This window comes from Macrotis lagotis, chromosome 2 (assembly GCF_037893015.1).
Source record: "Macrotis lagotis isolate mMagLag1 chromosome 2, bilby.v1.9.chrom.fasta, whole genome shotgun sequence".
Classification (NCBI taxonomy): Eukaryota; Metazoa; Chordata; class Mammalia; order Peramelemorphia; family Peramelidae; genus Macrotis; species Macrotis lagotis.
In genome coordinates, this window is record NC_133659.1 from 151,676,959 (window position 1) to 151,700,146 (window position 23,188).

Here is a 23,188-nt window from a genome sequence, read left to right on the forward strand (position 1 = left end):
CAAGTTTGTTTGGATCATAGATTGGCTTGAAGGAAGGATAATGTGAAATAAATCTGGAAAGGTAGGCTGGAGCCAGATTGTAAGATGCTTAAACCCCAAACTCATGAATTTGTGAATTATCTCAGAGGCAGATGAAAGCTCTGGGAAGATTTTTGAACAGAGGCATGGCAGGGTTATAACTGATTTTGAGAAGACTAGTTTGGCATCTGTGTGAAGAGAAGATGTATGGAACTCTGGAGAACAATTATAGCATTATTGCAATAATATAGTCATTACTTGCAGTTTTGATGTTAATCTGTTATTACAATGAAAAATGAAGAAAAGTGATGTGGATACCTTAGGTTTGAGATTTATTTTAACTTAGCAAATCAGTCAGTGAGCATGCATTAGAGCCAGTAGCTAATGCTTTATCTGGGGCTATGAAGATAATTAAAAAAAAATCCTGATCCCAAGAACCTTAGTCTCTCTGTTGTGTATTTGATGTTCAAGTTGATTGGGAATGGAGTATGGAAACCTAAAAAAAGATTCTGTTTCCCAGAAGCTTGCTGGTTTATTTGTAGCCTATTTGATCTTAAAGCAGTCTGTGCATGGAGAAAGTTGGCTTGTCCTTTGTTTATAGCACTTTTTAAGTCTGAGCTTAAAATTTTACTCTATCACAGTAGGAGCTTACAGAAAAGATTTAACTTTGTTGATACAGTTGGAAATTACCTCTTAAAAGCAGTAAACTGACATTAATGGTTTGGCTCTGGTGATGAACTGTGTATTCTCATGCAGGGCTTTCCAATCACAAACACCTTGTTAAAAGTTGGGTTCTGGGATTACAGAGGACAGGGAGGTGTTTCTCTGCCTTGGGCTCTGGGAGGTGCCGTAAGTAAATGAATTACCAGAGATAGAGTGAATATTGTTACCTCGATATTTTCCTAAAGGAAGCTGATTGACAAGCACCCCAGCTTCCCCAATGAGTGAGGAGTAATATCAGTAGGGCTTTTTCAGACTTTTCTAAGGCACATTGGCATCAATCCAGCCTACAGACAATGTTGTTTGGTAATGCCAAGGGACATTGGTAATGACACGGCTGTGCAAGCTCTGGGAAGCAGGTCTGTGACTATCAAGCTTCATTAAAGCCTTGGAGCCTGTTGTCGCCTGCTTCTTGCTGATGATTCTACCCGGATGAGCAACAATAGAAAACACATTGAGTGGATTTGTTCTTTGGAACTGGTAGAACCTATTGAACTCTCCCTGAGTGAGCAGAAGCCATCCCTTGCAATGAGTAAATTCTTTCTGGGGCCAAATTTATTATTGGCAGAATTGGATTGTAAAAGTGTTCAGTGTTCTCTTACCTACAATTTCTGCTGCCAAATGAGGTGTTTCAAGTCCAAGAATTAGAGTACTATTAACAAAACTGTGATATCAGTTAAACCTGATTTAATTAATTGACTTCTTCAGAGCCCAAAATATGAAGTACTTTTTCAACCAAAGCTGATCACCAACACCAAAATACTATAGAATCTGATTATAGTGAATCTAAGTACTATTTGTCCCCAGACCTTTTGCTGTCTGAGCAATCTGAATGTTTAGAAAGCATTCCTGGTGCTCAGCTTATATCTTAATGATCATGGAAAAATATGGCAAATATTGGCTAGAGAATGATTTTAGGGAAAAAAAAATTGAAGCTGTGGTTTTTATTCTATAATTCACTTGGATTTCTTTTTTTATAAAAAGTAATTTATCTATAATTTTGTTTGGACATCACCTAAGTTTTTCAGCACTTTACAGTCATATCTTGTAACACCGTTTTTTTTTTTTAAAGAATTTTGGGGAGAGGGGGAAGCAGTTTAGCAAAACCAATCCAAACTGTATCTGACAGTATATGCAACATTCCAAACACAGAACCCTCCATTTTTGCACTAGGAAGGAGGCATATTTTCTTAACTTTCGGGGCAAAGTTTGGTTCTAATTGATCAATGTTTAATTTCTCTTTATTACCCTTTCATTTGACATTGTGGAAGTCATGGTGATACAGTTTTCTTCACTCTCTAACAGTTCATATACGTCACTTCTCAGAATTCTTCATGTTATTATTTCTTAACAGTTAGTAATTACATTTACAATTTGTTCCTTCATCCCCCAATTAGTATTTCTGGTTATTTACTATAAAAAATGCTGCTATGAATTGTATTTGTAGGCTTTGTTATTTGGGACCTCTTAAATATATAGCTAGCATCTGAATTGTTGTGTCAAAGAGCATGAACATTTTTAATTCCAAATTGCTTTCCAGAATGATTGAACTGTTTTTTAACTTTCCCAACAATTTAGTCATGGTCTAATTTTCTTTCAATCTTCTGTATCTTTGAATATGGTCTTCTCCATTTAATCTCATTGAAAATTGGTCACCCTGAACTTAACATTAGTGGTTAGACCCTGAATTGAGCTAGGTTGATTTTGGGCTAAAGAGATACCATCTGTTACCCATTGGGTGTCTCTCTTCAAGTCTTTTCCAGGTTGGTTAGCACTAGCCCAAAATTTGAACTTTGTTGCCATAGTTTTCAAGAACTTTGGGAATACCCTCATGCAGGATGATGATGCTGATAGCTCATATGCACTTTGTCTTTGTGGTTGCAAAATACTCTGTTCACAACAGTCTCTGAGGTATGTACTTTAAATATGATTATCCCCATTTTACAGATGAGGAATCCAGGCCAGTGTTCTTTCTACAGTCACCTTACAGAATTTGAGAATTAAACTATAATATGCACAATCATGATAATTCAAGATAAGTCAATTGGAATAAATAATAAAAGCATCCTATGGAACAAAATATTATACATAAAGGATGTTCGTCTTGAGTGCCTGGGAGTACATTTCTTCAGCAATATGATTGCCTTTAAGAGGCAGCTAGTGGTACAGGGAGCAAAAAAGCTGGGCCTTGATTCAGGAAGACCCTAGTTCAAATTTTGCCTTAGATAATTCCTAGCTGTGTGACCTAGGGAAAGTCTCCTAATCTTTCTCTATTTCTGTTTTCTCAGCTGTAAAGTAGGAATGACAATGGTTGTATGTGTTTCACAGGATTGTTGTGAGTATCAAATAAGATAATATTTATAAAAACTCTTTGCATACTTTAAAATGCTCATGAAGTTTAGCTAGTTAATATGCTTTGTCCAGATATTTTTAAAACTGATTCACAATAGGGAGTGTGAAGTTTTAGGATTAGTTTTTAGGTTCATGAAGTCTGATAGCAACTTTCCTCTAACTTTGTGAATGCTTGGAAGGATTCCATCAGACTTTTCTTGTATTATACTTCCTGCATTTGTTGGAGAATAGGACAATGGCTTTAGGAATAAGTAGTAGAGAGTGTATTCTAAAGCTAACTACAATAACATCAGCAGAACCATAATTAACGACATGCCATGTTATAGCCAGGGTTCCATTATATTCTGCCTTCCCTCCTTGCCACTAGGATCCCTAAATCTTCCAGGGTCTTTAGAATAGTATCTTTTAAAGAAAAGTTATTAGAGTTGAATTGGAATAGCTAAGCCATTTAATTGGGGGAAGTTTGAAGCTAGTTGGCAGAGCCCAGAAAATAATAGAATTATATATACTATTCTATATAAGCCTGACTTCTGGAAATAGCCATTTTGTAGGGAAAACAAAAAAGACGACCTTTCAAAAATCACAAGATGATTTGAGAAAAATAAAATCAGATTAGTTTGCAAAGAAAAGTTCTTAAACCTTAAGACAAAACTCCAAAGAATGACTATCAGCTCAAAGACAGTAAGGGATTGTGCATACTGGAGACATCATATATTTCCTTGAGCAGGTAGAATCCTGAGGCTGGTGTGGGTCACTGTGGAAAACAATATTCAAGCTAACTGACTTGGTTGACCTTTGTCAATCATTATGAGGGACTGAGGACAGGTATGTGGCACACTATTTGGCTGTTGGGCCTGCAGTCTGGAAAACTCATCTTTTTGAGTTCATATCTGGTCTCACACTTGCTAGTTGTGTGACCCTGGACAAGTCACTTTACCCTGTTTGCCTCAGTTTCCTCATCTGTAAAATGAGCTGAAGAAGGAAATGGCAAATGACTCCAGTATCTTTTTTTCCCATTTCTTCATTTTAATTTTGATTATTCATTTATCTGTTATTTATTTATTTATTTATTTTGATTCTACAACCTTTCCCCCAATCTTGCTTCCCCCCCCCTCCACAGAGGGTATACATTGATCCAAGTTGAATGTGATGAGAGATAAATCATCTCCTAAAGGTAATAGTTTTTGGTCTCTATTCAAACTCCACATTTTCTAATATATTGCTAAAATATTCTTAAGAGCAAACAATACCCCTGTCCCCACAAAAAATAGAACCTCATGAGAAATAAAGTAAAACAAAGAAAAAAAAGTGTTTCAGTCTGTGTTCTGATACCATCAGCTTTGTTTCAGGTGGATCACATTCTTCATCATAAATCCATCACAGAAGCTACCTCCAAACTTTTCCACAGTTGCCGCTACTGACTAATTCCCTCCATCCATTCCTCCCCACTACCATATACTATATTCTCGCTCTCCCTTCACCCCATGCCCCTTCCAAAATGTGCTGTAGGTCAGCCGAGTGGCACAGTAGACAAAGCACCAGCCCTGGGGTCAAGAAGCGCCCAAGCCCACATACCACCCCAGAGACCCAGCAAGCACCTCACCCCGTGGTCCCAGAGAGGCTCCCAATCCAAGCACCTTACAAAAGTAAAAAAGATAATGCATTATATCTGACTATTCTCTCCCATGATCTACCCTCTCCTCCATCATCCATATGCCCCCTATTCCCCCTGTCCCCCTTACTCCAGATGTCTAAGGTATATGCTGTTTCTTCTCTGAATCATTTCTGATAAGAGTGAAGATTCCCTCATTCCTCCTCGCTTTCCCCCTTCCATATCATTGTAAAAGCTCATTGGAAAAATATGTCTTTTGTATGTAGTATCAGCCTATTCCACCTCTCCTTTCTCTTACTCCCATTACATTTCACTTTTAGCCATTGATACCATTTTTACAATATCTTATATCTTCAAATTCAGCTCTCTCCCGTGCTTCATCTATAAAAGCTCCTTCTACCTGCTCTACCAAATGAGGAGACTCATGAGCATTATCCGCATCATTTTTCTATGCAGGAATACATGCAGTTTATCATCATTAAGTCCCTCATAATTTACCCTTCTCCTCCACTCTCTATGCTTCACCTGAGTCCTGTATTTGAAGGTCAAACTTTCTGTTCAGCTCTGGTCATTTCAACAGGAACATTTGAAATTCCCTGTTTCATTGAAAGTCCATCTTTTCTCATGGAGGAGAATGTTCAGTTTTACTGGGTAGTTGATTCTTGGTTGCATTCCAAGCTCTTTTGCCTTCCAGAATATTATATTCCAAACCCTATGAGCCTTTAATGTAGTTGCTGCTAAATCCTGTGTAATCCTGACTGCAGCTCCACGATATTTGAATTGTGTCCTTCTGGCTGCTTGTAATATTTTCTCTTTGACTTGGGAGTTTTGGAACTTAGCTATAATATTTTTGGGGGTTGGATTTTTGGGGATCTCTTTCAGGGGAAGATTGGGAGATTCTCTTAATTTCTATTTTGCCCTCTGCTTCTAGGATATCAGGGCAATTTTCCTGTAGGAATTCTTTAAAAATAAGGTCAAGGCTCTTTTCCTGATCATGAATTTCAGGTATCCCAATTATTTTTAAGTTATATTTCCTGAATCTGTTTTCCAGATCAGTTGTTTTTTCAATGAGATGTTTCACATTTTCTTCTAATTTTTCATCCTTTTGGTGTTGAAGTATTTTGTCTTGACTTCTCGTAAAGTCATCAGCTTCCTTTACCTCCATTCTACATCTGAAGGATTTGTTTTCCTCAGATAGCTTTCTTATCTCCTTTTCCATCTGACCAATTCTGCTTTTTGAAGCATTCTTCTTCTCATTTACTTTTTGAACTGTTTTATCCATTTGACCTGTGCTGCTTTTTAATGTTATTTTTCTTCAGCATTTTTTTGAATCTCCTTGACTAAGCTGCTGACTTTGTTTTCATGTTTTTCCCCTGTTTTTCTTCTATCTATCTCCCTTACTTGATTTTCAAAATCTTTTTGGAACTCTGTCATAACCTGAGCCCAACTTCCATTTTTCTTGGAGTCTTTAGATGCAGAGGTTTGTACTTCCTTATCTTCAGATTGAGTATTTTGATCCTTCTTTGGATCATAGACAAAGTATTTGTCATTGGTCCTCTTCCTCTTTTTTCTCCGTCTACTCATTTCCCCAGTCTGGGGGATGCTTGGGTTTTGGGATGCTTCTTGAGCTTTTGAGTATTATAGGGACCCCCCCCCCCACACCAAGGACCTTGGTGTGTGAGGCTTTGACTGCTCTTCTGGTCTGTGAATACCCACAGGCCCATCCCTCTGCCATGGGGCTGGGGGGGTCCTTGTTCTGTGGGGGGGCCTAGACTGTGACCATGGTCAGGGTCCCAGAGCCCCTGATCCAGGGACAGAGGGAAGACCTCAGAGGTCTCTCTCTAGTCCCCTACTTTCAGTGGGCTGAGCACTCAGGGTGTAGTTGCCTGGAGGCTCCTGCTTGTTGGCTCCTGCTTCTGTTTCCTGGATCTGGGCATGCTGACTGCTGCAACTGCCCTGAGGGCCTGGGCTTTGGACTGCTCTGCCAGAGGTCCCCTGCTGATCCTCCAAGTTGTGCCTTGTGCTCCCCAGGGTGCAGGTCAGGAAACTGCTTTTGCTGCTGAGAGCCATGGCTCCCAGGTGCTCTGGGGCTGTTCCTGGGAGGCTAAAGTTTCTGCATTCAGGTGGACCGCCCCTCTAACCCCATGGAATGGAGTTTTTCCACTATTTTCCAGGTTACCTTGGGCTGGAGAATTGCCTCACTGGCAATTTCTATAGGTCCTATCTCTCAAAAATTTAGTTAGAGTCATAATTTTAAGATTTTCGGAAATATTTTGGAGAGAGCACCTAGGAGAAGCTCTTTTTCTGCCACCATCTTGTCTTGCCCTGACTCCAGTATCTTTGCCAAGAAAATCCCATTTGAGGTCACAAAGAGTCAGACACAACTGAAATGACTGAATAACAACAACAACAAGAAAGAAGATTCTGGATTTAGGAATATTTTGCAATACCAAACTAGTCACCATTTGACCATGCATTTGTATGTACTAGAGATAATAGGGTGAAAATTTTTGTTTCAAAATTATATTGTAATTGTTACTTACAATCATTTGTATTTAAAGTTAATTCTGAATGATAAAATGATCACAAATTATACAAATAAATTTTGAGTCATTATAATTGATCATCTGGGTCTTCTAATGTTAATTCTTTTTCAGCTCATTTTTCACTTACTCCTAAATGAATGTGGGATTTTGACTTGAAGGGGTGAAACTTAGCAACTTTTCACTAACCTTTTAAAGACAAACAGGATTTTTATAATTTGATTCTAGAGATGATAGGGAATTACTGGAGTTTATTCAGGAAGGCAGGGGTGAGTTTGACATGATCAGACCTACAGGTTGGATTGGAATGGAAAGAGATTTGAACCAGTGATAACACATACACAGAAAACTCCTATGAAAGTTCTAATAAATCGATCCTCATATTGATTATTGTAACTAAAAATAAGTATACTAGTTAGTATTCAAATAAGGAAATCTAGAAGGGAATCTTTAAAGGGTACATTTTTATAGATTTTAATTATATCCAGAGTTTGATTAGCTCTGTTTCTAGGACAAATAGAAATTCAAGTTTAATGCATAAGAGCTTAAGTGCTTATTAATTCTTGTTTGCTTCTCTGTGGTTTTCAAATGATAGATGTTTCACTGTGCTATTGGGAGACATATAAAGCTATGATAGATTCTATTTCTTCCATTTTATTAGTGGTTCATGTATCAGTTCAGAAGACAGAATAATATCTCCCCAACCTTGCCTTAACACATTATCAGATTCAATATTTTTTCATTTCAGACAGTTCTATGTTCTGTAACTAAAACAATTGATTTAGAGTTGGAAGAAATTTAGAGGTTGTCTAGTCTAGTTGGGCCTTACAGAAATAGAAATGGACTACTAAACTATATATTGACTTAGGAAACAGCATATTCACATCTATATTCTATTGTATTTTTATTTATTTATCTTGTTAAATATTTCACAATTATATTTTAGTCTAGTTTGGTCTGCACTAAGGAATTTTGTCCCCGAATATTGGACACCTTTGGGCTATTAGAGTTTGACTCCTGCTTTAGGTTCTAATCCTATTTCTGTCACCAAACTAGCTATATGACCTTGGACAAGTCTACCATTTAGAACCTCAGTTTTCTCCTGTTTTAAAATGAATATAAATCATTATCTACTTCATGAGGATCAAATGAGATGACATATGTAAAGTGCTTTGTAAACCTTAAGTCTAAGAATATTGTTTTTTATATACCCTTTATATACCTTGTTTTTATATACCTTATATACCCTTTTTATATACCCTTATTATATACCAAAGCAAGTAAGAAAAACTCCAGATACTCATAATGAAAATACTAGAACATATGTTTTAGGAAATGAATGATATTCTTGTTACTACAGTACACAAGCTAGTCTTTTTATAGGAAACAAAGAAGAAAATAGTTTGTTATGTATGTATGTATATGAATGTGATGATGTGAATATATTATATGTATATATTTTATTTATTTAATTATGTGTTCTATATTATTTATGTATATACATAAGACACACCTATTCATTCATTTACTTAGTTTTCTTTTTCTTCAGTCCTAATGATAGGGTAACTCCTAAAAATGAGAACTACTGAATTTACATTAAGCTTGTTGTATATGAGAAATTTTTAGTTTAATTTCCTATCTCATGCAGGAGCTTAGACTCAGTAAAAGTTCTAGGTCAGACTTTAGCTTTGACTCATTCTGGGAATACCTGCTGTGTGTTGGGCTTATTTCATTTTTATTTTTGACTCTGCTGACTTAGCATCTTTCTGCAGCTGCTCCCACAGAAGTTTCCCTTTAGAGATGAATCATAAGTATCCCATGTTAATCCTTATCCCTCTAAGCTTTTTTCCTTCTTCTTTTCAAGTTTATGATTGTGGGTATGTTTTTGTGATGGCTCTAAAATATCATTAGGTGTTCCTATTGACTTTGAGTTCTTTGTGATGATACTATCATAGTCACTGAAGATTTCTTTGATATCCAAACTGCTTTGGCTAACAAAAACTTGCTTTCCTTGATTACAAGGAATCTGTTTATGAGACTTTTGTCATTAGCTGTCTCTCTTCTCTCTCTTTTTAAAGGTTTTTGCAAGACAATGGTGTTAAGTGGCTTTCCCACACAGCTAGAATTATTAAGTGTCTGAGGCCGGATTTGAACTCGGGTACTCCTGACTCCAGGGCTGGTGCTCTGTCCACTGCAACACCTAGCCCCCCCCCTTCTCTTTTTGAACCCTATTTCTGCAAAAAAAAAAGTTCAATACAGAGGAGTGTTCCAGAAGTTCCTTTTGACCCATAATGTTAATAAGAAGGCTAGCATTTTTGTTCAAAGTCTAGGGCAGCAAAACTTTGTAGTAATATGAAACATAAGAAAATATCTTTGCTGTACTTTATACAACCACAAAATGCTAAGAAATTATAATAATTATCCATTGTACTCTGGGATTTAATTAGGACAAGCTTCTAATCCAGGAGATTGGATCAATTCAATCAATCAAAGGAGATTGACTTCAATTTGTAACTGAATCTGTATTCTCTGAACTTTGGATTGTCCTCTGCTATATATCAGATACATTTAGGATCCCCTGGTTGAAGAGGTCCTAAATGCTTCCTAAATGATTGAAGTTACAATAGTTAATTATTTAATATACTAATTAAGAGTTCAATGAATATGCCTTTTTAATATCTGACATAACCAATGTCTACTTGTGTTGTCCATGGGCATATTTTGGTACACTAGATTTAGAGTTTTTCTTGTTTAGTGGATTAGTCATGTCTGACTCTTCATGAACTCATTTGGGGTCTTCTCGGAAGAGTTACTAGAATGGTTTTCCATTTCCTTCTCTAGCTCATTTTACAGATGACAAAATTGAGGCAAACAGGATGAAATGACTTGCCCAATGATAGTTAATAAATACTATGATCTTTTTATCTTCTTTTCATAAGTTTTGATCTATAATAACTTGACAGAAACTAAGGAAGCGACACAAGGCAATGGAAAGAAAATTGAATTTGGAGTCAAAGGAATTTGGGCTCAGTGACTAGCTCTGAACCTGCTACTTATGTTGCCTTGAGCAAATTTCTCAAATGGTCTGGGCTTTAATTGTTCTTCATCTGTAAAATCATCATCATCGTCACTACCATCAGTTTTTCTTCATCTGTATAATAATAAACAGCAACAATAACAACTAGTATTTATATCACATACAGGAAATTGTAATAATTACTTTGCAGTTAGCATCTCATAACAATAGCATTTCATAGTTGAGGAGAAGACTAAGGCAGAGAGAGGCTAAGTGACTTGCCTAGGACCACACAGCTAAGTATCTGATATCACAATTGAACTCAGGTCTTCCTGATTCCAATTCCTGTAGTCTTCCACTTGGCCATCTAGCAGCATGGAGCATATGGGCTGAATGACCTTCAAAAGTTCCTTTTACCTCCATCTCTGTGATCCTATTACCTACTAATCATTTGCCTTCATAATTTATCTGTTGGTACAATCAATATGTTTGAGAGCACCAGCAATGAGTTTTTGCCTAGTTCATAGATTGATAGAGGAGATTTTGGGGCTAACTGGTTAAAAAATTATGGGAAGGAGGCAGACAAGTCTAGTTGACAGTGTGGTGGTAATTAAGTTAAGAGACCAGAATTCTGTCTTTCTGGGCCTGCCTCTTTAATAATTGGTTTTAGACATCTCACTTCAATCTGGAGTATATATTTTTTCTACCCATTATATTTTCTGTAAAAGTATCAAGTTCAAATGCAAACAAAATCATTTCTACCTACTTATCAACTTAATTCAAAATAATTTCTAGGTTCAAAATCATTTCTACCTACTTATCAACTTAATTCCATCCCTTCTCTTGGACCACTTTTTCAATCTCATAGTTTAGATTCTGCAAATGAGTTGATTTGAAATTCACATGCTTGATCTTCTTAAGTCAACTCTGCTTTACTTTTTGAGATTTGTATATTTCTGATTGCTATGATCATTCCCCAAAATTAAGATTTTTTTTAAAACAAGCAGCAGGTGGTCCTCCTCAAATCTGCCAGTTCAAATGTTTTTGCCTCTAAAGATGGACTGAAAGTAATTGTATCTGGTGTGTTGTGAAGTAAAATGGTCTCCACTGCTAATTATTCCATGTCCATGACTTTGTTCTATGTAGTTTCCCATTTTAATTCAAGAAGTAAGCGTCTGTAAATGTGTGTCTGCTAAATATTCCCCTTCGTATCAGTGGGCTGGACAGAAATAAAGAGACAGAGTAATTATACTCTCTCTTCCTATCTTCCTTCTAGTAGCTTGTTTCTTCCTTCCAATGTTGTATTTAGTGTAAATAGAAAACAAGTACTTAGTTTGTAAAAATTGAAAAACAATTTATTATAGGACCGGGTACTTGGAAAGAATGACCTCATCTTATCAACATGATCCAGTGACTTCAGAATGTTTATTCTGAAGTACTGGTAGTACATAATGCTGGTTTTTAAATTAAAACATCTGAAAGGGATATGAGTAGACACTTACCTTTAATCTCTTAGGATTGAAATCGGACACTATCTATTGTTTTCCTGATCAATTTTTCCATGTCAAGGTTTTTAAAGCATTTCTTTCTCCACTGTATGTGTTACTAAATGTGATATCACTTTTGAAGACTATTTCTCTCCCCCCCATAGAGAAACCATACACTAGCACAAGAACTTAAAAATTTACAGAAATATGACAAAAGACCTGTAGAAAATGCTAACATTCAAAAGCCAAACCCATGAGTCTGAAGAAAGACATCTATATAGATGACCTGACCCCTGTGCTACCCTGGTAGGTGTTTGCCATGTTTTCCAGCTGACATGGTGTGGTTGATTTGACCCTTATGAGGGATTCACTCATGCCCAGCTCTTACATTGTCTTCTTTGGTTGGAGTGGGCCATGACCTTTTACCTCCCAGACCAGTTCTCTTCACCAATATCGAAGCTGGCTTTTTTTTATCCCAGTCAGCATCAGCAATATGTAAGTGGAAAATTGCTGTCTGTTGAGCAGACAGAATTGGGATTAAGTATTAAGAATGATATGAAGTAGGGGAAAACCAGTAGGGGTTAATCTCACAAGTGGTTATTGGGTCCTTATTTATATTGACTCACATTGTAACTTAAAAGAACTTTTTTCTTGGATTGGAAGAGGATGAAGAGCATTAAGTATAAAAAAATTAATTTTTCCTAGCTTGTTCTGTCATCCACAAAATGAGAGGGTTGTACTAGATGACCTTTGAGTATTATCATTATATTTTCCTCTCACAATAGATAAAGTCTTGCCTTTTATTTTAGTAAATCCTCCTACTCAATTCTGTTTGACTAGATATTAGCAATTACCATTTGCAGATGATATATTCATTTAGGGCTCTGGACTATTATTAAAAGCAACTCTAATGATGTTGATGATTTTGATTTTCTTGCATTATTTTCTTGGAGTTCTGTACTCAAATACACCGGCAATGAAATACCACATTTGTAAGAATGTTGAATATACTAATTATAATCAAAGAAGCACTACTCCCAACTTCCTATCTTCTTTGCTCTCAAATATAAGGACTCCTATAATCTTTCCTCCAACTCTTATCCTTAGTAGTTAATTGTATTTTCTACATGGAAAACTTGTAGATTTCACCCTTTCTAAGATTGTTTAGTGTTTATTTGATAACATACTCTCCTTTTCTTCATTCCTTTAAGAGGAAGTATTACTCTTTTACAGTGGACTTACTAAATTTTTATTTTTATTTTTGGTGTGGTTTTGTAGTGAGACATCCTAAAGGAGTTTTTTTGAAATTAGATTATCAGGGAGGAAAAACCTAGTATTCCTGGTGATAAGGTTACATGGAAAACCTTAATATGAACTAAATTTAGCATTTAGATTATACAGTGGAAAAAGAACACTAAAATAAGAATTAAAATATGTGGGCCCTCTGTACTAGCTTTATAATTGCTTTTTCTCTAGATCCAGTCTCCTCTATAACATTAGGTGACTGGATCAGACTAGCTTTGGAATTCTCTTGAGTGCAACAAAGATAAGATGCAGGCCTTTGCTCCAGTGATCCTGATACTAAGCTTACCAAATTTCTTACTGGTAGGAAATTCTTTTCTTTCCTATTAAATACTGGGTTTACTTTAAATTGCCATTGATGAAACTGTTACAACAACAGAAAGTAAAGTGAGGATACAAATGGAAAGCATTTGATTCTGATGGAAAATAGACCAGTTTTATGATTAATGAGCTTCACTAAAGATGCAGTGCCTGGGAGTCTTCTGGAATAATCTCAGAGGTTTTGTTGCACATGATTCTGAGCAAGTTGGAAATTCTGGATCTTTTTTTTTAAGATTTTATTTATTTTGAGTTTTACAAATTTTCCCCTAATCTTAATCCCCCCCTCCACAGAAGGCAGTTTGCCAGTCTTTACATTGTTTCCATGGTATACACTGATCCAAATTGAATGTGATGAGAGAGAAATCATATCCTTAAGGAAGAAAAATAGAATATAAGAGATAGCAAGATTATGTAATAAGATATCAGGTTTTTTTCCCCTAAATTAAAGGTAATAGTCCTTGGTCTTTGTTCAAACTCCACAATTCTTTCTCTGGATACAGATGGTATTCTCCATTGCAGATAGCCCCAAGAGTTCTGGGTCTTTAATAAGTTCTTTTGAAAGACAGGAAACAAGTTTGAATTCATCATATTGTGCCTACTATGGTAACCACTTCACAAATATCATTTGTTCTGCACAGCAACCTTGTGAGGTAGGTGATATGATTATGCCCATTTTGGAGTTGAAGAAACTGAAAAAGGGATTAAGTGACTTTCCTAGGGTCTTACAAATAGTATCTGAGGCTGAATTTGAACTAAGACTTTCTGTTTTCTATCTAGGCTACATCAAAGATTTAAGGGAGCAAGCAAAACTAAAGCCAAAGTGAAATATTGCAAAATTGTATCGTGGTCAGACTAAAGGAGGACTCTACAATCCTGTAAAAAAGAGATTTTGCAATTTTTGAGTTCCCTTACAAATCATTGTAGACTAGCCAGCCCCATCTTCTGATATTCCGGATGAGTTGTAGCCTAAGTTGAGGTCAGAACTGGTCCCATTTATAATTTATCATTTGTATTCAGAGTATTTTGATCTTGAATTTATGGGAAACTTGAGAAGATGTTAATTTATAGAAAACTTAAGAAGAGACTAAGTAAAAGGATTCCTCCTCGGTCAATATTGAAACAGGTCTGACATCCTGTTTCTCATTTACAGTTATTCACTATCGTTTACCACCATTCATTGTTCTCTTTTGCCCTGTGAATAAATATGCAACATGTTTTATTTTGTATTTTTGTAATTAATTGGCAATATCATCCATTTGGGTTATCATATAAACTTAGAAAGGGAGTCAACCAATTACCAAGCGAGGCACTGTGTAGGTACTAATGAAGACAAAAATGCGATGATCCCAATAAGCATATAGAAAATAAATACTCTGGCCAGTGAGGGATGTTATCAGTTGGTGGTGGTGGGGGAATTCTAAGGGTAACCTTGCTAGTATTCCTGAAATTTTGATTATCCATTGTTTGAGCTGAACTTTTAGGGAAACTAGGGATCAATCAAGAAGTAGAGGTAAGGAGTAGTGAACCTTACAATTGCCCTTTCCACAATATGATTCTGTTCTGTTAAGGATAGTGGATGACAGACAGTGCTTTAGTGAATTTGATATCTTGATTAATATAATTAGGGTAAAGGATTTAAAAGAATGCTAGTAGAACCAAAATTCAGTTCCTCTTGAGTAGATTTTTTTATTTATCTGTCTTAAGAGAAAATCATAATATACTTTTTTAATGGCTCATTGAAATAAATGGAAAGTCCAGTGATTTTATTCATTTACTTGAATTAGTTTGTAATGATTTATATTTTGTCACTAGCATTCTCTAGTTCTCAGTAACTCTGTTCCCATCTTTTTCTTCTGTATTTTTTGATGTTTCTATCCTCAACCTTTATAGAACTGAGGTAAAATTTCTAAATAGAATTTGTAGTTAATTTTATGAGTAGTTATCATTTATATTATAGAATTACATAGATACATTGGTTTTCTTGATTTTTTTTGCACTAAAGAGTTGTTAGAATTAAACTTAAGACAATTCTCCCTGAAATTAGATAGTAATAGGAAAAATTCAAAGAGAGAAAAATCTTTAGGAAAAGATAATTAAGTTCTATTTCAGCCTCCAGAAATTTGTCAAACTTGATGACTATCAGATTGAAAAAGAGTTCTCCCTGGCATAAATTGGTAGTGAAATGTTAAAATCCAACTGCCTTTAAATACTTTAGAGTTAGATTTTAGATACTTTCATTCATTAAACTTTGTATTACTGCCAAAGTAAATATTTATGCTTTCCCATGAAAACTTAGAACTTTAAAATAGCAATACAATGTCTATATTTTTTAGTGGATTTTGTTTGTTTGTTTTAAGGTCTTGTCATTTCTCAGCAGGGAAATGACCACTGAGAAAGTAACTGGATGTAATTCAATAAGTAAATTGAGAGTCCTTTCTGGGTACTTCTTTATTAATTGACTTTTAGATACTTTTGAAATGTTTTGCTTCATCTACCACTATTTCCATCGGCATTTATGCTCTTTAGGTTACCCTGTGGTAAATTTCTTGTTAATAGGAGAAAGGGGGCAAGTGGGTAAGTGGTTCAGTAGACAGAATGCTGGACCTGAAGTCAGGAAGACTCATCTTCCTAAGTTCAAACCCAACTTCAGTCAACTTGCTGGCTAGGTGACCCTGGACAAGTCACTTCACCCTGTTTGCCTCAGTTTCTGATCTGGAGCAGGAAATGACAATCCATTCCAGTATTTCTATTGAGATTGAGAAAACCTCAAATGGGTGCCCGAAGGTTCAGACAAGATGCCACTTATTACAGAATCGGGAATACTGATGTATTTCAAGCACTGTGCTAGCTGCTTTGTAAATATTACCTTATTTGATCCTTGCAAGAGTTTTGGAAAGTAGGGGCTATTATTATTCCCAATTTTCAGTTGAGAAAAACTTGTCTAGAGTTTCACAAGTGTCTGAGGAAGTTCAACTGAGATTTCTTTAAGTTTTAATCCTATGTCTAGAACTAGGTTAATGTTTGTTAATAAAATGTTCTTTTTTGTATTTTTTAACTTAAAAATGTATTTTGATGTTTAAAATATCAGAAATTGATGATTATTAGGTATATAAGCACTTTAAAAAATTTTAAGGCTATGAGATTATAGTATGCTGATTGTATTTTCCTTCAAAATTCAACTCACATAGAATTGCTGCTGTTTTGGTCCATCTTGAGATAGTTTATCCTTTTTCCTTTCCTTTGTTATTTTTTGTCTTATGGTTGAATTCACAAAATACTCTTACCATGGACATAGGACTCCTTAACTTTGATCAGCTTTCATTCTGTTCTGCTGAGATGAGGACAGGTCTTCATCCACTACTATTTCCATCAGCATTTATTCACTGTAGTACAGTTCTTGTGGATTTTAAAAAATGTTTAATCCGAATGGGTAATATAGTCTATTATGGAAATGAAAGAACTTATTCAAATAGTCATACCCTCCCTTTGTTGGAGGTAGGTGACTAAAGAGATGATAGGTGAGGCTGGTATATATTTTACATTTAATACATGTCTGCTTAGTCGTATTCACAATAACAAAGAAGACAAACTATGGGTGCTGAGAAAATAATGTGGTTTAGCAAAGCACAATGAGCTATACTGATATTTTTGAGTTTGTCTGATGAATTGAGCTAAATGGGTGTCTGAGACCCTGAGTCCAGGAGACTTTCCCAGGATGAGAGAAGATCCTTGTTCTAAGATAGTATCTGGCACAGGGGAGTTATTTGTTTTTAGGTTCCAGCAACCTTAAGACAAAGGCTCCCACTTGAATTTTGGTGTACCCGATTGGAGCTAGAGAGGAGGAAATGAGACACAGGTGGATGAGTGCAAATGCTCCTGGTAGGTACAGATAGAAGAAAGAAGAAGAAGAAAAGGAGGAGGAGAAGAAAGAAGAAGGAAGGAGAAGAAAGAAAAAAGAGAAGAAAGAAGAAGAAAGGAGAAGAAAGAAGAATGGAGGAGAAGAAAGAAGAAGGAAAAGAAGAGGAAGAGGGGGGAGGAGGAGAGAGGAAGAAGGAGGTAGTGGTAGTAGTTGTACTACTAATACTAATGCCTGCTTTGTGCCAATTGAATAAATTCCTGCCTGAATGTTTAATCTGGCATTTATTTTTTACAGCACCTAGCAGACTAAGAGAAAGGCATAGGAAAAGGGATGACCCTAGCTATAAGTCTTATCTTAGATATCTCTACCTTCTTTATGTGCCTATAGGTTTATACTCTAGAGTAAGTGCTGAGTCTTTTAAAGACACCAGGGTTTCTGGGAAGGAAGGAAATTAGGACAGAAGGAATAAGGATTTATGGTATGTTCCTGGTGCTGTTAATCTTTTTACAAATATCTCATTTGATCCTAATTACAACCCTGTGAGCTTGGTGCTATTATTATCTCTGTTTTACAGATGAGGAAATAGATTTAGGCTGTAGTTAAGTGACTTGTCCAGGCTCATGCAACTTGTCTGAGGCCAAAGAGCTCCGGTCTTTCTGACTCCAGATCTCCTTGCTTCCCATTTAGAAGGTTCAGGTCTGATGGTGTCACTTCCTTTGATTGATGTGTCTAGTGACTTTATATTTTCCGTATTAGTAATTTTCAAAATGTAGTCCAGGGTTTAGACCTGGGAGTGCTGGGTGGGTGGGTAGGATGGCAGTATCTGAATCTGTGAAATCAAACTATTTTTATGCTGATTTGAATATTGATGGATATAACTATATAAATAGAAACTTTGGGGGAGGAATCATAAATAATTTTTAAGATTATAATGGGGTTCTGTGACAACAGATTTTGAAAGCCACTGTTTTATTGGGTAAAATAAAAGCTCTATAATCTTTATGTAAAACTCTACAATTTGACTTCAGTTCTTTTTCAGACTTCATAATTTTAGTTCTTTTTAATATATCCCATATTGTAGCCAAGCTGGACCATTAGCTATTCTCTAATTTCATTTCAACTTTGCTGGGTGACTTCACTTAGGCCATTCTCCACCATAACTTGGAATATATTTACTGTTTACCTCTACCTTTCAGAGTTACCACATATTTTTGATGTTTAGCTCAGGCGCCATTTTTTCCAGAAGGCTTTAACAAGCCCCTTACTTGGTCACGATTCTTACCCATAACAAATTACCTTTTACTTCTCCATGCATATTCTGTCTTACCCAAATAGAAATAAGGGGGTCACCAAAACATACATAAAGGCAGTTGTTGACTCAGAAAACCACAAAAATACATTGTTTTATTGTGTTTTTACTTATTTTGTTAATTATTTCCCAAGTGCCTTAATGGGCAGTGTTTTCGACCAGGACTAAAGCATTTGACACCTCAGTTGTGGAACTATAAATTGCAGAAACGATGCCAAGAAACTTCTTTCGAACCTACTTACCTACTTCTTGGGTGGAAAATAGTAGGAATTTATTAGCTTATCCTGGTGAAGTTTTTTTCCTGCAAAATTCTCTGATCTTGAAGTATGTACCTCTGATTTGCATGGATATACTGCCCTGATGTGAAAACAAGATTTTTAATTTAATTTTTATTTTTTTCTTCTCTCTATTTTACCAATCTCACAACATACTCTTTCATTAATTAGACTCAAACGATACCCTGTTTAAAGCCATGGACCAGGGTAAAGCAGTCAGTAATCCTGAAAGCATGGGCCCCAAGCAGGAACACTATTTGTTGCTCATCTAAAAGTTTATAGAATGATGACTATGATGATGTTGGGTGTGGGAATGGTTAGAGTTAAACGGAGAACAAAGGCATCATTAATATGGTTTGTATCCTTACATGGGAAAGACCAACTCATTCCACCATCTTCTGCCAGCATGCTAAGAAGACATTAGCCAGTCACCTATGGGAGTCTATGCAAAGTCCACATTTCTAACCTTTCCCTACAAATCTATTTCCTTTCATTTAGCTAATGAGCTAACCAAAAAAAAAAAAAAAAACCCAAAAAACCAAACCCAAACAAAAACAAAGCATTTAAAAGAAGCTAGCTTTGGAAAGAGCCTGCCTATATATCCAGTTATCTTTCTTACCTCATACTACTATCAATATTCCCACCATGCTTTAAAAAAAATATAGAAAGAGGAATTAGACTGTTGTTATGGCTCTCTGCCTGCATTCCATCCTTGTTCTCCTTGTGATATAAATAGCCATATGAAATTGCAAAGTAAATGTGTATGTTGAAGCCCAAGTACTTAACTATTGTTGAGAATTAGACATTACACAAAAGTGGTGTATAATTCACTGTTGAAAGAGACTCTTGAAACTAGATAATGGTTTACTCAAAATTTGTAAATATGTTTGGTGATTCAGGCTGACATCTCATCCATGATTTAGATACATGCATTAAATGTGACTCTTTTAATTGGAGGAAAAACCAGTCACACCAACATCTCCCCCTCCCCTTTTTTTCTTTTTTGGGAGGGGAGATGTAATTACAACTTGATATATTCCTATGGATTTAGTTAAGAAGACAATTATTCTGATTTAAATTTTTTTCTCTTATGGATTGTTTTATCCACTACTTGTTAACTAGTCAACAAACTATGATTAGTTGTCAAATGGGAATAGAATTTGTGTATTGTCAAGTGGTCTGGTTTCAAATATATTTTCTTGAATTTGATGGTATGAATTTTGGCTACTCATGAATTCAGTTGGTCTTCAGAATAATATTTAGCTGCTTAGCTCTCTTGAGGATTCCTACTAGATCAAAAAATTAAATGAGTGCTCCCTATTTATAGTCACAGCATAGTTACAGAATCTCAGACTTTTGGAACTGGAAGAGAACCTAGAGTACCTAGTCCTTTCATTTTTTTCAGGTGGGGAAACTGAGGCCTAGATTTAAAGTGACTTTTCCAGAGTATACAGTATAAGTAAAACATGGTAAATGTTTATATATATATATTATATATATACTTATATTATATATATACACACACATACACGATAGAAATTGCATTACTTGAGAAATAGGATATCAGAGAAAGCTTTCTTAGTGGATATAGATCAAGGTTCCATATGAGATGTAAGGCTATCATTAACTCATCTGTGATTTATAATCATCCATAGTTTCTTGAGGCAGTGGGAGATGAAGTGGATTGAACCAAGAATGAATCTTGGGAGACCAAATCTGAATCCCGCTCTCTCTGATTCCTGTTATGCTAAGCTATGTCAGCTTTCAATGTTAGAATTTCTTGATCTAGAGTGTGTGGTATAACTAATGATCTAAGATTTCATTTTCAAATAGGGGATATGATGTCCCGTAAGAAAGAAAAGCTTGTTCTTACCTTCTGTACAATTTAAATGGTGATGTTTTATTTGCCTTAGAACTATTATTGTGCTATGAAGAGACAGTCAAGCATAAGATCTTATGTTTTCACAATGGGAAATGCTCTCTTAAATAAAATAAAATTGTTTTTATTTCCTCAAGAGAGTTGGATAACTGATTTAAGCAAAAATATCATATTACTTAAGAACCATCCTAATCTGCACTCGAAACTTGGAGTCCATAAATTTGTTTATTAAACCTTTGATAACCATTTCATGACCATTGGTTTCCCTTGCAATCTTGTGTATTTTATTTTATACATTTAAAATATTATTATGAGAAGGAATCCACAAACTTGCCCAGATTGTCAAATGGGTACATATTTCTCATGCATAGAGTTAAACACAGATTAAAAATCTTGAGAAAGTTGAGCATTTTGATGATTTTGTAATTTTTTCTCTTTGTAAATAAACATTTTTGAGTTTTCTTCCTCAGATCTCCTTTTTCTCCCATTTGGAAAAAGAGATGCTCTATATATCTAATATAGATAGATACAGATATAGATATATTTCTATATTGATAAGAACAAAGAATTAGATCCTTGTTTCCAAAAAGGTTTGGTCTTCACACACAGCTTCCTTTTGTGATGAATAGACATAAGAGTTTAGATGACAGGATTTTAGTATCTAAGGCTTGGAGCTTCCTACTGACATAAATGAACTCTTTTCCTTTTGTAATAATATGGTGGCATCTAAATTTTTTGCTGTTGTTTGTGTTGGCTTTTCCAAGTTGAAAACTACCCCCCTCCTCTTTTCTAGAGGCAAATATATAGCAGAAGAAAATAGCTAGTTGCCTTATATAAACTACCTGCACATTTGGAAATTAAACAAAACTTTCTAGTTCTGACTTCTTAATAGAGAATCTGCTATTTCCTTTCCTGTCAGTAAACAAAAAGCAATCAGTTAAAAGAGTGGGAAATTAGTTATTTACAGGATGTTTGCTCTATCAAAGGAAGGAAAAGTGCCTTTTACAAAGTTGAATCTATTGTGTTGGGCATATTACAGCTTAATGAAGTGCAACTTCTAGATATGGGAAATTAAATGAAAAAAAACACACACTAACAGTTATTGTTTTAATCAGAGATTTTATTTCCAAAATTTCAAGTTTAGAACTTTAAGATATATCAGCATAGAATAGTGAAATAGGGAAAAAAACAGAAAGCTGATACCTAATTAATGCAGAACATTTGATCTTCTTACTACCTGGAGGGAAGGGAGAGTGGTGGGGTAGTGGTGAGGGCCCCACCATTCATCTCCAAATAAAAAACTTAATGAAATATTTTAAGGTCAGAATGTGTATTTTGTTAATGAAATATCATTTTCAGGGTTTTAAATATTTGAAAATTTGAGGGAGTTTAACATCAGACCTGGTTGTGAAAAGAGAGCCATTTAAAACAGAGAGTGTAGGCAGACTTACAGTGTTAATTAGTCCAATTTGGGTGAGAAACCAAACCTTATCTGTTAAATGTGTTCAGGCAGTAGCAAAGGGGTTAGTTCTTATTGATTTTACAGAATTAGTACCACTGGATAGGTAGTAAGGAATAACAATTCTAACTCAATATGGCAAGGGGTGTGGTAAGGGTGGGGACACCCAAACAATTTTATAACATCTAGGACTCTCCAAAAGTTCAATATTACTAATACCTTGGAAAGTAGTGATTCCTGAATCCTGATGTGTCTTTTTTTGAAGGCTAGATCAAAAGTTGAGCTTTGTTGTGCTTGAGGAGGAAGCCAATAGACTTGTAAGTCTATTGCTGCAGCTTGAATATTATTGTTGTTATCATTACAATGATGATTATCATTATTTTTCTGTAAGATCCCTTGAAAATCTGATATTTTAATTTATGTTTGTCCTTTTGTTCAAATAGAACATTAGGTACCAAGTTGGTCTTGCTTATATGTTTTTCCAAAATTTATATGAAAGTAATTTTATCTTAACAGAATTCAATATTAAAATAAACATGGAATTATATTACTGTAACACTTGTGTGCCATTCTGTTCTTGCAGGTTTCTCCTTTATATTGGAATGAGGATCAGACCCTGAAGACATTCCATTTCCATTTCCATACAAGGTAGGCTTCTCCAGGAAGGCAAGTGATTCATTCATAGATATCTACTCAGGGGATGGGTAACAGAAGACTTCTTTAGAAATGGGTTTATGAGAACTTCTGGATTGTTTCCATTCCCTTTTCAAAATTCCTGAACTATTTAATCTTGCCTGTTCTTTATAATTTTGTAGATTGACTTTTCTTCCCTCCTTTCTTTGCAGAGTTGGGGAAAAAAAGTTTAGGAATGTTGCATATACTCTTAGATGATTAATTATAATAGTAGTAACTATCACTATGGATCACTTATTCTTTGTCAGGCACTGTGTTTTTATAATTGTCATTTCATTTGAGCTTCACAACAATTCTGGGAGGTAGTTATTCTTATTAACCCCATTTTACAGATGAATTAACT

The 23,188-nt window shown here is 35.4% G+C and overlaps 1 protein-coding gene across 10 annotated transcripts in view; it reads left to right on the plus strand.

Annotated features, from left to right (window-relative positions):
- SIPA1L2 (signal induced proliferation associated 1 like 2) overlaps nucleotides 1-23,188 on the plus strand; it is a 253,060-nt gene that overhangs the window by 38,293 nt on the left and 191,579 nt on the right. For 4 of the 10 annotated variants that reach the window (XM_074223005.1, XM_074223010.1, XM_074223006.1 and 1 more), the window contains exon 1: nucleotides 15,240-22,800. The gene's annotated coding sequence lies outside the window, so the exon portion shown is untranslated. Of the gene's footprint in view, nucleotides 1-15,237; nucleotides 22,801-23,188 lie in introns of those variants that run through there. The other 6 variants (XM_074223003.1, XM_074223001.1, XM_074223000.1 and 3 more) reach the window with 4 other exon arrangements.